The sequence below is a fragment of the Acomys minous genome (assembly GCF_964271855.1).
Source record: "Acomys minous genome assembly, chromosome: 15".
Taxonomy (NCBI): domain Eukaryota; kingdom Metazoa; phylum Chordata; class Mammalia; order Rodentia; family Muridae; genus Acomys; species Acomys minous.
The window spans coordinates 25,781,771-25,794,249 of NC_140497.1; the positions used below are offsets into that span (position 1 = coordinate 25,781,771).

Genomic DNA, 12,479 nt, shown 5'->3' on the forward strand with positions numbered 1-12,479 from the left:
GAGTCTAAGGAATAGTAATTCTTTAAGAAGTATAAACATCACAATTCATCCGTAGAGTTTATTTTGGCAGTGTTGAAGCCAAGAATGCCAAGCTTTTTGTTTGCTAACAAGACTTCTACCACTGATCTACAACCTGGGCCTATAGTTATTTTTTTTTTTTTAAGTATTAGTGTCTCTAAAGTGAATGAAATTAGTGTGTGGGTGTGGGTGTGGGTGGGTGTGGTGGGAGTGTCTTGTTTATTTATTGTTTGGTTTGTTTGCTCTTTCTGAAATAATTACATGACCATTTCTGAAAGTGCCAATAATGACAGCCAAGGGTTAATGCAGCACTCTGTCCCTGCTGTTAACCTCTTTCTTAGCACTAACTTACTGAACTGCTCTCTCTGCTTCCTCTCAGAGCTGCCAAGAGTGCTGTCTCAGCATCCAGAGGAGTTTTCTCAGGCTTCCTGGCAGCCTCCCTGGACCACGAGGTCAGGGTCGCCTGATTCATGTTTGCCCACACTAAAGAGGGCAGAGTGGGAGCCTCAACCTGTTTTTTTAACTGTTGATGCATAACAAGTGGGGACTTCTCTTCTTCTACCCAATGGCCACCAACCACTTACCCTCACCATACACACTGAGGTGTTATGTTAGCATAACATAGTGACGGGACTTGGAAGCTCTTTGCCCTGAGAAGGTTACTTACATTATATGTGAGTTTTCTCAGTCATTTGCCCTCAGATGAGGAGAAGAGCAGTTGTTTTCTAGGGAGCCAGTATATGATCTGGAAAAGTCTTTGGACTCCATTTTTTAGGGGAAGAAGCTAAGGCCCCAGTAAGTTAAGTAAAATGGATTAGGTCTGGTCATGTAGCTGGTTAGTAGCAAAGTTGAACTGCTAAGGCAAATCTTAACCTGTGGCCTTTTTCTTTAGGCTTTTCTATGATATATGCTTTCTGTCTTGAAAATTATCTTAATCTGTTTTTGTATATGCTGACTTGCTAGCACCACCACAATTAAAATTCGTTTAATTCATCTGAATTGTGGTATGTCATAATTAGCTAGTTGTTTGGATAGATTAAGAAGGCATTCATCATTTAAACAAGACTGTCTCAGCTCTATTTAGACCCATTTATTGCACTTCCAGGAATTCATCCTGAGGAAGCATTTCAAATGGGAAAGAAATGCTAGTCATGCAGAGATGTTTATAAATAGTTTGATTTAGATAGCAGCACACAAGAATAAAGAACAATTTGGCAACGATTGAGCCAGTCTCAACTCAATTAGAATAATGCGTGGTCACTAAAAAAAAAAATACATAAGGAGGCATTCAAGAAGCAAACAAGTAAATAGTATGCTTCATAATTATATACTATAGAGACTCAAAATTGTTTTTATATTACATTATCTCACTTCTTTTCACAATAGCCCTGTGAAATTAAAGCACCTATATCCATTTACGTGTCTCATGTCACTCATGAAATATTCAGCACATTTACGACAATAATTTAAAACCATAGGCAAAGTATTCAGAATTAGAAATGTAAGTTGCAAATAGTTGCTCTGTTAAAACAGGTGTTTAGCTGTATGCACACATATGCTTGTTCTTGCAGAACTCCTTTAAGTCCTGAGTACTACCAAGATTAGCTCTCTTAATCGTAGAAGCTATGTCCTTCAATTTTCTTATTATTTCTTATTATCATCATAATCTTGAGATTATCTATGGCATGGGTTCATTTTGCTTTGTATAGAGTCATAGGAGTCGTGTTAAAGCCTATATTTGTCTATAGAGGAGAAAACCACCAGAGGCAGCCACACAAGTGATTTGGACATCTGGTCTACCAACCATGTTACCAATTCCAACAACGTCTAGAACCCAGAGGATCCCATCCTCATTCTGTCTTGGGTGGCATTCATTTGTATAGCCACTAAAGAGTTCTTCTTTGAAAATCAAGGCCATGAATCTCTGGTGGGAAGTTTTAGGGAGATTTCAGGACATCCCCAGTGGTAGTCAGAGTGACCTCATAAGTAGGTGTAATAAGACTCTGAATTTGTACTCATAGTAACATGACAAATCAGTCATCCTCAATATTTAGTGTTTCTTTTTTGTTCTATTTGAACCCCAGTGTCTTTTCTAAGATAAAAGCCTTATTCCGTGGGAATGCTGATTCCTAGTGCTAGAACTGCTGGAGCATAAAGGAGGATCATGTTTCCTTGTCAACATGAGTGCTCATGCTCCTGTATGTCCCGCCTCCTCTCACGCAGCACAAACAGCTTCCACTCAGAGCTGATCTTTAAAGGATTGGCTCCTGACTGCACATAGGAACAGAGGGGCTCACAGCTGGAAACAATGCTCAGATATGACTGGATGCCTAAAGACACTGTGTGTGTGTGTGTGTGTGTGTGTGTGTGTGTGTGTGTCTGTCTGTCTGTCTGTCTGTCTGTCTGTCTGTCTCTGTTTTAGTGTCTTAGCTAGCCAAGTGTGCTGATGCACACTTATAATCTCATCACTTGGAAAGCGGGGGCAGAGCAGAAGGATCTTGAGTTTGAGGGCAGGCTACAAAACAAGGGCCCATCTCACAAAAAAAAATATGTAATTCCCCCCCCTCTCTCCCTCTCCCCCGCCATGTGTGTGTGTGTGTGTATGTGTGTGTGTGTGTGTGTGTGTGTGTGTGTGTGTGTGTGTGTGTTCTACCAGACTATTTCAGGTCTTGTAGATGAAGGGAACTTTCTAGAACCTCAGATTAACCCTGTTCTAATCAGCCATCTCTGAGCTTCAGCCTTTTCTTCCCCTTCTTTGTAGTGAAAAAAGCTGTGGGTACACACAACCTGCTTTTCTTTCTTTGAATGACTCTGGCATTGCCCCACCAAACTGTCCATGCCACAACGTGGGAACTGGCCCACAGAAGCTCTCTTTGAGACCTCAGTGGGAACAGGCCAGAGCCCTGAATACTGTTGTTCAGATTTCTCTGCTCTCCTGATTCAGTGTGGAGTTCTCCCTGCAGCCCTCACTGCTGGCATTTTAATGCATTCATTCTGGAGAAAGTCCCAGATGAGGACAGGAATTGCCAATTAGTACCCCAACGTCCCACCCTTAAGTGGAACAACTCACTTGTCACCTCCTGAGATTTCCACAGAGATTAAACTTCAGCTGTCCCTAAGGAAAGCTTGCATGGTAATCTCCCCTTTTCTTGGTTTCTCTATTCTCTTTCACTTTCTCATTTTCCTACCACCTTTTCTTGGGATTACCTGCCAAATAAACAGTTCATATTCAACTTACCATTTCAAGATGCGATTATAAAGTGTCCTAAAAGACACCACTGAAATCCTCTCCTGAAAGTGAGTCCTTCTGGAGGCTTGTGAAGGAAGGCCTTTGGCTGAACACAACCAGAAGGTGAGAAAATTGGTGGATGGAGCAGCACAGTGAAGCCTGGGGCCTGACCTGAGGCAAAGATTATAACAGACAGCTGAAATGAACACAGCACTGTGGAGGTAGACATCTGGTCAGCCACACTGTTGGGATAAAATGCCTGAAAGGTCTTGGAACATGCCCACCAGGATATTTTGGGTCTCGATAAAATTCTCGATTTTCTAACCAGCAAAAAATTAAACATATATATGCATATAAGAAGGAATTATGCTTTTTTAAAAAGTTTCTATTTTTATTGGGTATTTTTCCTGCAGTATATTCTGATCACAATTTTCCCTCCTCAAACTTCTACCAGAACCTCCTCACTTCCCCACCTGTGCAACTCCACATCCCCTCTCTCTCTCTCTCTCTCTCTCTCTCTCTCTCTCTCTCTCTCTCTCTCTCTCTCAAGAACAAACAAAAATAAGAAAAATATCAAGAAACACCCCCCCCAACACACAAAACACAAAAATGGAAACCAAAATGTACAAGCGAAAGGTCAATAAAAAGAAAAAAGAAGCTAAAACTAAGCAAAGTGAGATTAAAAAGTCTACAAAAATACCAGGGCCCTACCATGAGGTATGGTTAATATGCTCAAGTGAGACTCTATTGCAGAAAAATAACTTTTCTCTTGCAAGTGGGTGCCAATTGGAGATAGCTTCTTGGCTCAGGGCAGGAGTCCATCCATGTCCACTTCTCCCTCTCAGTGCTAGGACCCTGTCTGGCTTGAATCTGTGCAGGCTCTGTGCATGCTGCTACAGTCTTGGTGAGTCCATATGTGCATCAGTCCTGTTGTGTCTGGAGGACAGCTTTTCCTTGGAGTCTTGACTCACCACTGGGTTTTACAATGTTTCTGGTTCCTCTTCTGCAGAGATGACTGAGGGGAGGAGAGTGATGAAGACATCCCATTGAGGACTTCAAAGTTTCTCACTCTCTGCAGACTGTCCATGTGTGGGTCCCTGGGTTAGCCCATCTACTGCAAGAAGAAGCTGCTCTGATGATGGCTGAGCGAGGCACTGATCTGAGTCCCAACCCTGTGTGGCCACTGGGAATCCCTGGTAGAAAGTGTTTCTGGCTTTGGATGAAAGAAAGGACTGGGGACGGGCTGGGTTCACACCAAAAGGCAGAATGGAGTAGAGTCATGCTTTTGTTTGTTTGTTTGGTTGGTTGGTTGTTTGGTTGGTTGGTTTTGTTGTTGTTGTTTTGTTTTGTTTTTTGACACAGGGTCTCTCTGTGTAGCCATGGCTGTCTTGGACTCGCTTTGTAGACCAGGCTGGCCTCAAACTCACAGTGATCTGCCTGCCTCTGCCTCCTGAGTTCTGGGATTAATGGTGTGCGCCACCATGCCCAGCTGAGTCATGATCTGTAATTAAACAAATCTTTCTAGAAAAGATGTATATAAATTTGTGACACAATAACCTAAAAACCTAATTTAACCTTTACTGTTTCTTTTTAAAAATTAATTAATTAATTATTTTTTTAATGTACATTGGTGTTTTGCTTGCATATATGTCTGTGTGAAGGTGTTAGATCTTGGAGTCACAGACAGTTGTGAGCTGCCACGTTTTTTTTTTAATGTACATTGGTGTTTTGCTTGCATGTATGTCTGTGTGAAGGTGTTAGATCTTGGAGTCACAGACAGTTGTGAGCTGCCACATGGGTGCTAGGAATTTGATCTGGGTCCTTTGGAAGAGCAGTCAGGGCTCTTAATCACCGAATCATCTCTCCAGGCCCCTAAGTTTCTTGTTTGTGCATGTTTTGTTTTAAAACAGGGTATCAAAGCCAGGTGCAGTGGCGCACACATGTAATCCCAGCATTCAGGGAGGTAGAGGCAGGTCGATCTCTGTGAGTTCGAGGCCAGCCTGGTCTACAAAGTGAATCCAGAACAGCCAAAGCTACATAGGGACACTGTGTCTAGAAAAACCAAAAACAAACAGACAAACAAAAACCAGGATATTGAATAGCTCATCTGCATTGGGTGGCTATGTAGCCATAGATAACTTGGAATTTCTGATCTTTCTCCCAAGACCTGAGATGAGAGAGGCATTGGGACCACCAAGCCTGTTTGTGTGCAGTGCTGACACTTGAGCCACAGGTCTTGTGTATGTTAGGTGAGCACTACTGACTGAGCTACAATACCAGGCCTCTAGTCATCATTGCTTTATAAATCCCATTTATTTATTTATTTATTAGTTTATTTATTTATTTAATGTGTATGGGTGTTTTGTCTGTATGTTTGCCTGTGTACCACATGCATGCTTAGCGCCCAAGGAGACCAGAAGAGGTCATTGAATCCCCTGGAACTGGAGTTAGAGATGTTCGTGAGCCACTGTGTGGGTGCTGGAGATTGAATCAGGATCCTCTGGAAGAGCAGCAAGTGTTCTTAACCACTGAGCCATTTTTCCAGCCCTGAGTCAATCATTACTAACCCATGACCCTGTATAAAAATGGTAACGTGTCTATATAATTTTCCACACAGTGAGAAAAACATGAATGTTTAGTTTTATAATCAAGATCAATTATAAAATCATGACTAGTTTATAAAAGTTCTACTTAGGGGAAGCAAGAATAAAGTGTAATTTCAAGCCTCGCCCACTAGTAAATAAGAGAACTGAAGAATTATCTACCCATAAAAATAAGGTTAGTTAGAAACAACGCATTATACATTATTGGGTTATATATTGCCAGCTCCTTCTCGCTTCAGAAGTCATTTTTACTCCCAAAGAAAGTTATGGCCTAGCCATCAGAATCCCTAGCAGGAATGAGGCAGAAGATTTGCTTCTCAGACACTGTGGTCCGTTCTGGAATTGGAGCACACTGTATAACAGCCATGGCAGATCTTTCTCTCCATGTGATCTATAGATCTCTTATAAGACATATTTCATAGCATGGTAGAATAAGGAAAATGTCGGTGTGGACCAAATGAGCACATTGGATTTCCTTTATTGTAGTAAACTATGCACAACATAAAACTTACCGTTCTGACCACACCCAGTTGACTGGCATTGCCTGTTAACTTTGGTGTGTGGCCATCAGCATCAGTCACTGGACCCTCTCCAACCAAAACTCTGCTCCCGTTAGACATTTCCCCCTTGTCCCTCCCTTCAGCCTCAGAAATCACAACTCTACACATCATAGTGTCTTCAAGTTTCCTTCATGCTGTAGCATGTGTCAAATGTCCTTCCCTTTTAATGGCTGAGTAATAGGCTATCATACATATATATACTTGTGCATATGTATATATTCATATACGTGCATATATGTATATTACATTTTGTTTATTCATTTACTATTGATAGATGCTTGAGCTGTTTTCATCATTAGGTACTATTCATAATTCTACTATAGAATTTGATGTATAAAGTCTCTGCTTGAGTCCTCTGAACTTGACTATTGGTTGCAATTCCATTCCTAACACATCCAGCCTGACCAAGCAATAGGACTTTAACCTGACCAAAAAGTTTTCTTTCAGATTAGATTCCAACTCAATAGCTACTACCAAGAAATCACACAGATGGAATATTTTTTATATTATCAGAATATGGGTATAAACTGGGGAGAAAAGAAATGTGTGTCTTAATGACAGAGTACAAATACTATACATCTCAGCCACCGTGGGCCTCGCTTTCATGCTTTTATAGGTATTTCTTTAGCATCATGGGAGTAAACAAAGAATTGAGGCCCTGGGAGTTGGCAAGAGTTTTCTTCGAGTACTATTTAACTGCAGTGAAAATTATTTTGTTTAACACCTACTTCAACTTTTCTGACTCATTCTGTGATTTTTAGCAAACTGCTAATTTTCTTACTTAAAAGTAAATTCTAAGAAGTCTACTATGAGTTACATAGTTGTTATATTCCAGCATCTAGGAACTTTGACAGGTATTTGTTTTGGCTCTAAATACTGTCAGATTTTTTTTTTTTTTTTTTTTTTTTTTTGCTCATAACCTGAGTGGTTTCCTATCAACACAGGCTATTCGCCTTGTCAGAGAGTGAGAGGACAGTCGGTAAGATGAGTGCCAGCCCATGTAACTACAAAGGCAGTGCTGCTTTAGAAACTGCAGAGTGAGTGTGCAGCTCAGTCAAGCTTCTGCACTTCAGCTTGGATTTGAGACCGTTGCTAGGTAACCATTTGAACTGGACACCTAGCAACTATTAGCTGCTATACTCCATTTCCACTCTTTCCATGAGCAACATTTTTTTATTTGCCAATGTAGAGTAACATCAAAATTCTCAGGGAGAGAGGGGGAAAGGAAGAGAGAGGTGGTGTGTGCGTGAGAGAGAGAGAGAGAGAGAGAGAGAGAGACAGAGAGAGAGAGAGAGACAGAGAGAGAGAGAGAGACAGAGAGAGAGACAGAGAGAGAGAGACAGAGAGAGAGAGACAGAGAGAGAGAGACACAGAGAGAGAGACAGAGAGAGAGAGAGAGAGAGAACTTGTGAGCCTCTTTAGGAAAACAGTAAAGTGAGAATAGCATGTCATTTACTGGTGACTCTTAACAGTGTCATCATTTTAGACCTCAAACTTGTACCTCCATAAGCAAAGCAACTATTTCATTTTACATTTTAAAAAATTTTTATCTACAGTTATTTATTTTATGTGGGTGTGGGCATGCGCATGTCACAGTTCATGTGTACACATCAGAGAACAACTTGGCTCTCTCTTGCCCTATGTGGGTCCCAGCTGTCGAACTCAGATTGTCCGTGTTGGAGGCAAGCCCCTCTTCTCACTGAGCCATCTCACTGGCCCACTGCTTCACATTTTTACAGGCTATGCTTCTTGCCATCTCTCCACAAATTTGGTAAGTATGTAAACGTGAAATACACGAGACAAAAACTTAAATTTGTATTGTTGTTGTGGCGCCTTCCTACAACTCCTGCGGCATGGGTGTGGCAGCTTGTGCCTGTGATCCCAGCACTTAGGCGTCTGAAAGAGAACCAAGGCTAGCCTGGACTAGCCTGAGCTACAGAGCAAGACTGTGTTAAATAAATCGAAGCTCTTGTGAAGATGGCGAGTGATCCTACTCAGTGCTGTGTGTTGTTCCATTAGACACGATCTTTCGTGAGAGCCCACTTCATGTCTGTCCTAGTCAGGGTTATTATTCCTCTGATGGAACACCATGACCAAAGCAACTTGGGGAGGGAAAGATTTATTTGGCTCATACTTCCTTCCACACCATAGTCCATGGTTGAAGGAAGTCAGGACAGGAACTCAAACAGGGCAGGATCCTGGAGGCAGGAGTGAGGCAGAGGCCATGGAGAAGTACTGCTTATGAGCTTGCTCCTCATGGCTTGCCTAGGCTGCTTTCTTATAGGAACCAGGACCAGCATCCCAGGGATGACACCACACATAGTGGACTGGGCCCTCCTCCATCAATCACTAAATAAGGAAATGCCCTAAAAAGGCTGAGTACAAGCCTATCTTACGGAAGCATTTTCTCAGCTGAGGTTCCCTCCTCTCTGATGACTCTAGCTTGTGTCAAGCTGACATAAAACTAGGCAGGAAGAAGCCTCAAATTGGGTGCTTAGGAATCTTTCAAGCATTTTACAAGGGAATTATAAGATGAAAAGTTACATGGCTTCATGTTTTGAGGAATACTGGGGGTATGAACAGCAGGAAAAGATATAAGTGAAATCTGTATTAATTAAGTTCATCTAAGGGGCAGAAAATTCAAAATCAGTGTGAATTAAACAACTTAGGGGTTTCTTTTGGGTTCTGTGTCAGTTCAGCTGTGATGGTAGCCCCTCAGTGTGAGAACGGAGGGAGGGCTTCTTTCCTTCTTGTTCTGTCATCTTCAGCCCTCATCTTCAGCCCTAGGGTCCAAGATGGATGTGATACCCCAGGAACGATGCCCATCTTCATTCTATGCATAGGAAAGAAGAGATGTGATGAAAGGCTGCACCCCCTTTTATAGGCACTGCAAGTTTCCACCCAACTTGTACAATCTGTGAACGGTTTCTTTTATCTTTAGTCTGGCAGACTGGATTCAATTCTGGAATTCCAAGGCTCTGAAGCCCCTTCAGCCAGGTGGTCTTAGTCTTTATGGCAGGGCATTTGGCCACATCCTGGATCCTATTCTGGGAGTGCTTCACTTCTTAAGTGACATACATTTGCATATGCTGAGTCTCATTCTCTGTGCTACAAGTTCAATGGTTTTTTTTATCTTACATAATTTCTAATATCAATAGAATTTATTATTTAAATACTATTTGAATAAATTATACTTGGTAGTTTAATATCTATTTGCTCAGGGTTGCAAAGCTATTAACTGGCAGCATTAGGCTCAAATTCTTGTGGGTGAGTTTCCAAAGCCTCTTTTCCATCATGCTTTTAAGAACTTTAAACTCTCAAGGGTCAGGGAAAATAGGTTAGGTCTTAGATTTCATTCCCAGCATCAAAAAGTAAACAAAACAAAATAAAATAAACTCTCATAGCACCCATGAAAACTTTTAAAAATTTTTCCTGAGTAGAATTATGTGTCCCATGTTCTTTCCAGGCATCAGGTCAAACCTCTAAAATGTGCATTTGTTTGGTTTTAAGAATTGCCATGAAGTAGGAATATCACATTGACAGTTGATTTAATAACTGGTTTAATGAAGAGCTGATTTTTAAAAAGACTCTTGATTTAATAAACAAGGGCATAGACCAGTGGAGTTGTGGACCTCACAAAGGGTGGGCAGCAGGAGCCAACCTCCTCTCCCATGGTTCTTTCTTCCTCTTATATAAATGTCATACATTAGTCAGCAGCTATGTGCTGACCCATCCCTGCTGTTCCCTCTGGCCCTTCCACCTCGTGATGAAGTCACTATGGCTTCTCCTCTTGGTGCTGTGCAGGCTAGTAATGGCTGAGTTGGTGTAGTGGGGAGGGGAGGAAAAGAGTATTATCAAAAACTGCATTTCAGAGAAGACATGAAAAAAAAAAAACCAGACAAAATTTTCATCAGAAACACACTACATTTTTTTTTCTCTTCCAAGGCTTGCCACTGCAGTGCATGCTGGGTGGAGAACACTGCCTTTTCCTTCTTATCTCTCCTTCCCCATGGGTAATAGAATTATCTAATGATACCTGGCTTGTAGCCACACTGAATAATGTCTTTGAGACACCCTGGAAAATGACTACAGTTGATAACGCTGCCTTCCATCCACCGACAATAATTTCCATGTGGCTAGCATGGGTACTAGAACTGACAAGTAAACGAATCGTTGAGGGTGGGTGCCAGTCGTCTCCGAGGGAACGAGGGGGAAGAACCTAGAAGGCTGGAGGCAGTGGGCGAGTGGCCACATCTCTGTGAATGCTCGCTAACCGAATATAAATGTGAAGAGCTACATATAGGAATGCTAGGTCAGAGGTGTGCTGCTTTGTGCACACAAATTTCCTTTTTCATTTTGCTCTGAAGCAAGGGCCCTTAGCAGCAACATCCATATTTAGCAGAAGATTTGACTTCCAGAACTTCTCTATAGTGAATGGGACTTGGGATCCTTTGAGAAATGGCCGATGCTAGGACAAGGGGGGAAGGGTGAGAAGGGGGAGCAGCTAATGTAGGAGGGGCTAGGTGGGGCATCATGTGGAAGAAGAGACTAAGAAAGTGCTCCCCCTTCTTTCCAACCCTCTGAACACAAGGAACTTTGTCCAAAGGCCAAAACAATAGAAAGATTGTGAAGCTAAAGACGTGTTGGATTATGAGTCAATGTATTAATTAAAAAAAACCTTTGAGTCCGCACTATTGTAAGTAAATGACTAAATAAAGAGGAATTTCATATGCAAATACCCTCTTCAAGGAGGTTTGCATAGCTCCTTGCAACTTCAGTGTGGGCTATGGAGTAGTTTCTGCCCCAAGAGCGCAGAATAGAAATTGTGGACACAGAACATTTGACAGCCCTGCCTCATCCAAGTGGCTAGAGGTCCCTGAGCAGTGAGAGGTCATGTGGATGCTAGGTAACCATAGTGCCTCTGTGGACCTTTCTTACAGGAATACTTTCTATCTGCATTCTAATGAGAAAAATACCAGACAAATCCCACTGAGGGACACCTTTGAAACTTCTTAAAATGGCTAAATCCCTCCAAAAGAAATCAAGCCTAAAGCTAGACATGCTGGCAGTGCCTGTATTTCCATCACTTGATGGCTGGTGTGAAGGAGTATGGGATCAAGGGGCAGCCTGGACAGGAAAATAAACATTCAGAAAGAAAAGACGCGCATGTGTCTGTGTGTCTGGGGTGGTATATTAGTTACTTCGTGCATTTCTGGGGTGAAGCAACCTCAGAAAGTTGGAGTTTTTGAGGTACAGTCAGTTGTGATGGGGGAATTAGGTGCATGCTCATAAGACAGCTGATCACATTGCACGCGCAGTCAGGAAGTAGAGAGAGATGAGTACTGCTTTGTACTGCTGCTCAGCTCACCGTCTCTTTTTTTATGCAGGTCAAGACCCCAGCCCATGGAATGGTGCAGCCACAGGATGGCCTTTTCTAGAGACTTAGGGTAGGTCCAGTATAGAAACTCCCACATACGAATGCCCAGAGGTTGGTTTCTATGGTGATTCTAAATCCCATCAAATTCATCTTGGCAATCAAGGTGAACCTTCCTAGATGGGATTCTAGAACAGAAACAAAACAAAACCAACCAAACAAACAAACAAAAAGCCGCAATAGACACAAGCCAGAGAAGTAGGCACAAAGCATTTTGTCAGCCATGGCTATTGATGTTACTGATGTACTACCATCCTATTCCAGTCCCTGTAATGGAAGCGCCATGCTGAGGTAAGATACTAACAATAGCAGAAATAAAATATGTGATATATGGAGACTTCATACTGTCTTTGTGAATATAGTGACTTCAAACTATAATTGTAAAACTAACTCTAAATAAAGTTTATTTTTAATTTTTCATTATTTATAATTTATCATCATCATTATTATTATTATGATGATGATGATGATGATGATGATGATGATGATGTGTGTGTGTGTGTGTGTGTGTGTGTGTGTGTGTGTGTGTGCTGGTAGGTCATGGCAGCTGAGGCTTGAACTCCAATTAGCGTGCCAGGAAGCAAGCACTCTTACCCTCAAGCCACTTCACTGCCCCTCCTCAAATAAACTTTAGT

General features: G+C 41.8%; 1 protein-coding gene across 2 annotated transcripts in view; it reads left to right on the top strand.

Annotated features, from left to right (window-relative positions):
* LOC311585199 (uncharacterized protein) overlaps positions 1 to 12,267 on the top strand; it is a gene marked incomplete at its 5' end in the record, with an annotated part of 68,151 nt that extends 55,884 nt beyond the window's left edge. Inside the window, one exon of one of the 2 annotated variants that reach the window (XR_014775126.1) lies at positions 11,798 to 12,267. Of the gene's footprint in view, positions 1 to 8,149; positions 8,170 to 11,797 lie in introns of those variants that run through there. The other variant, XR_014775127.1, reaches the window with a different exon arrangement.
* Positions 12,268 to 12,479: the final 212 nt, after the last annotated feature.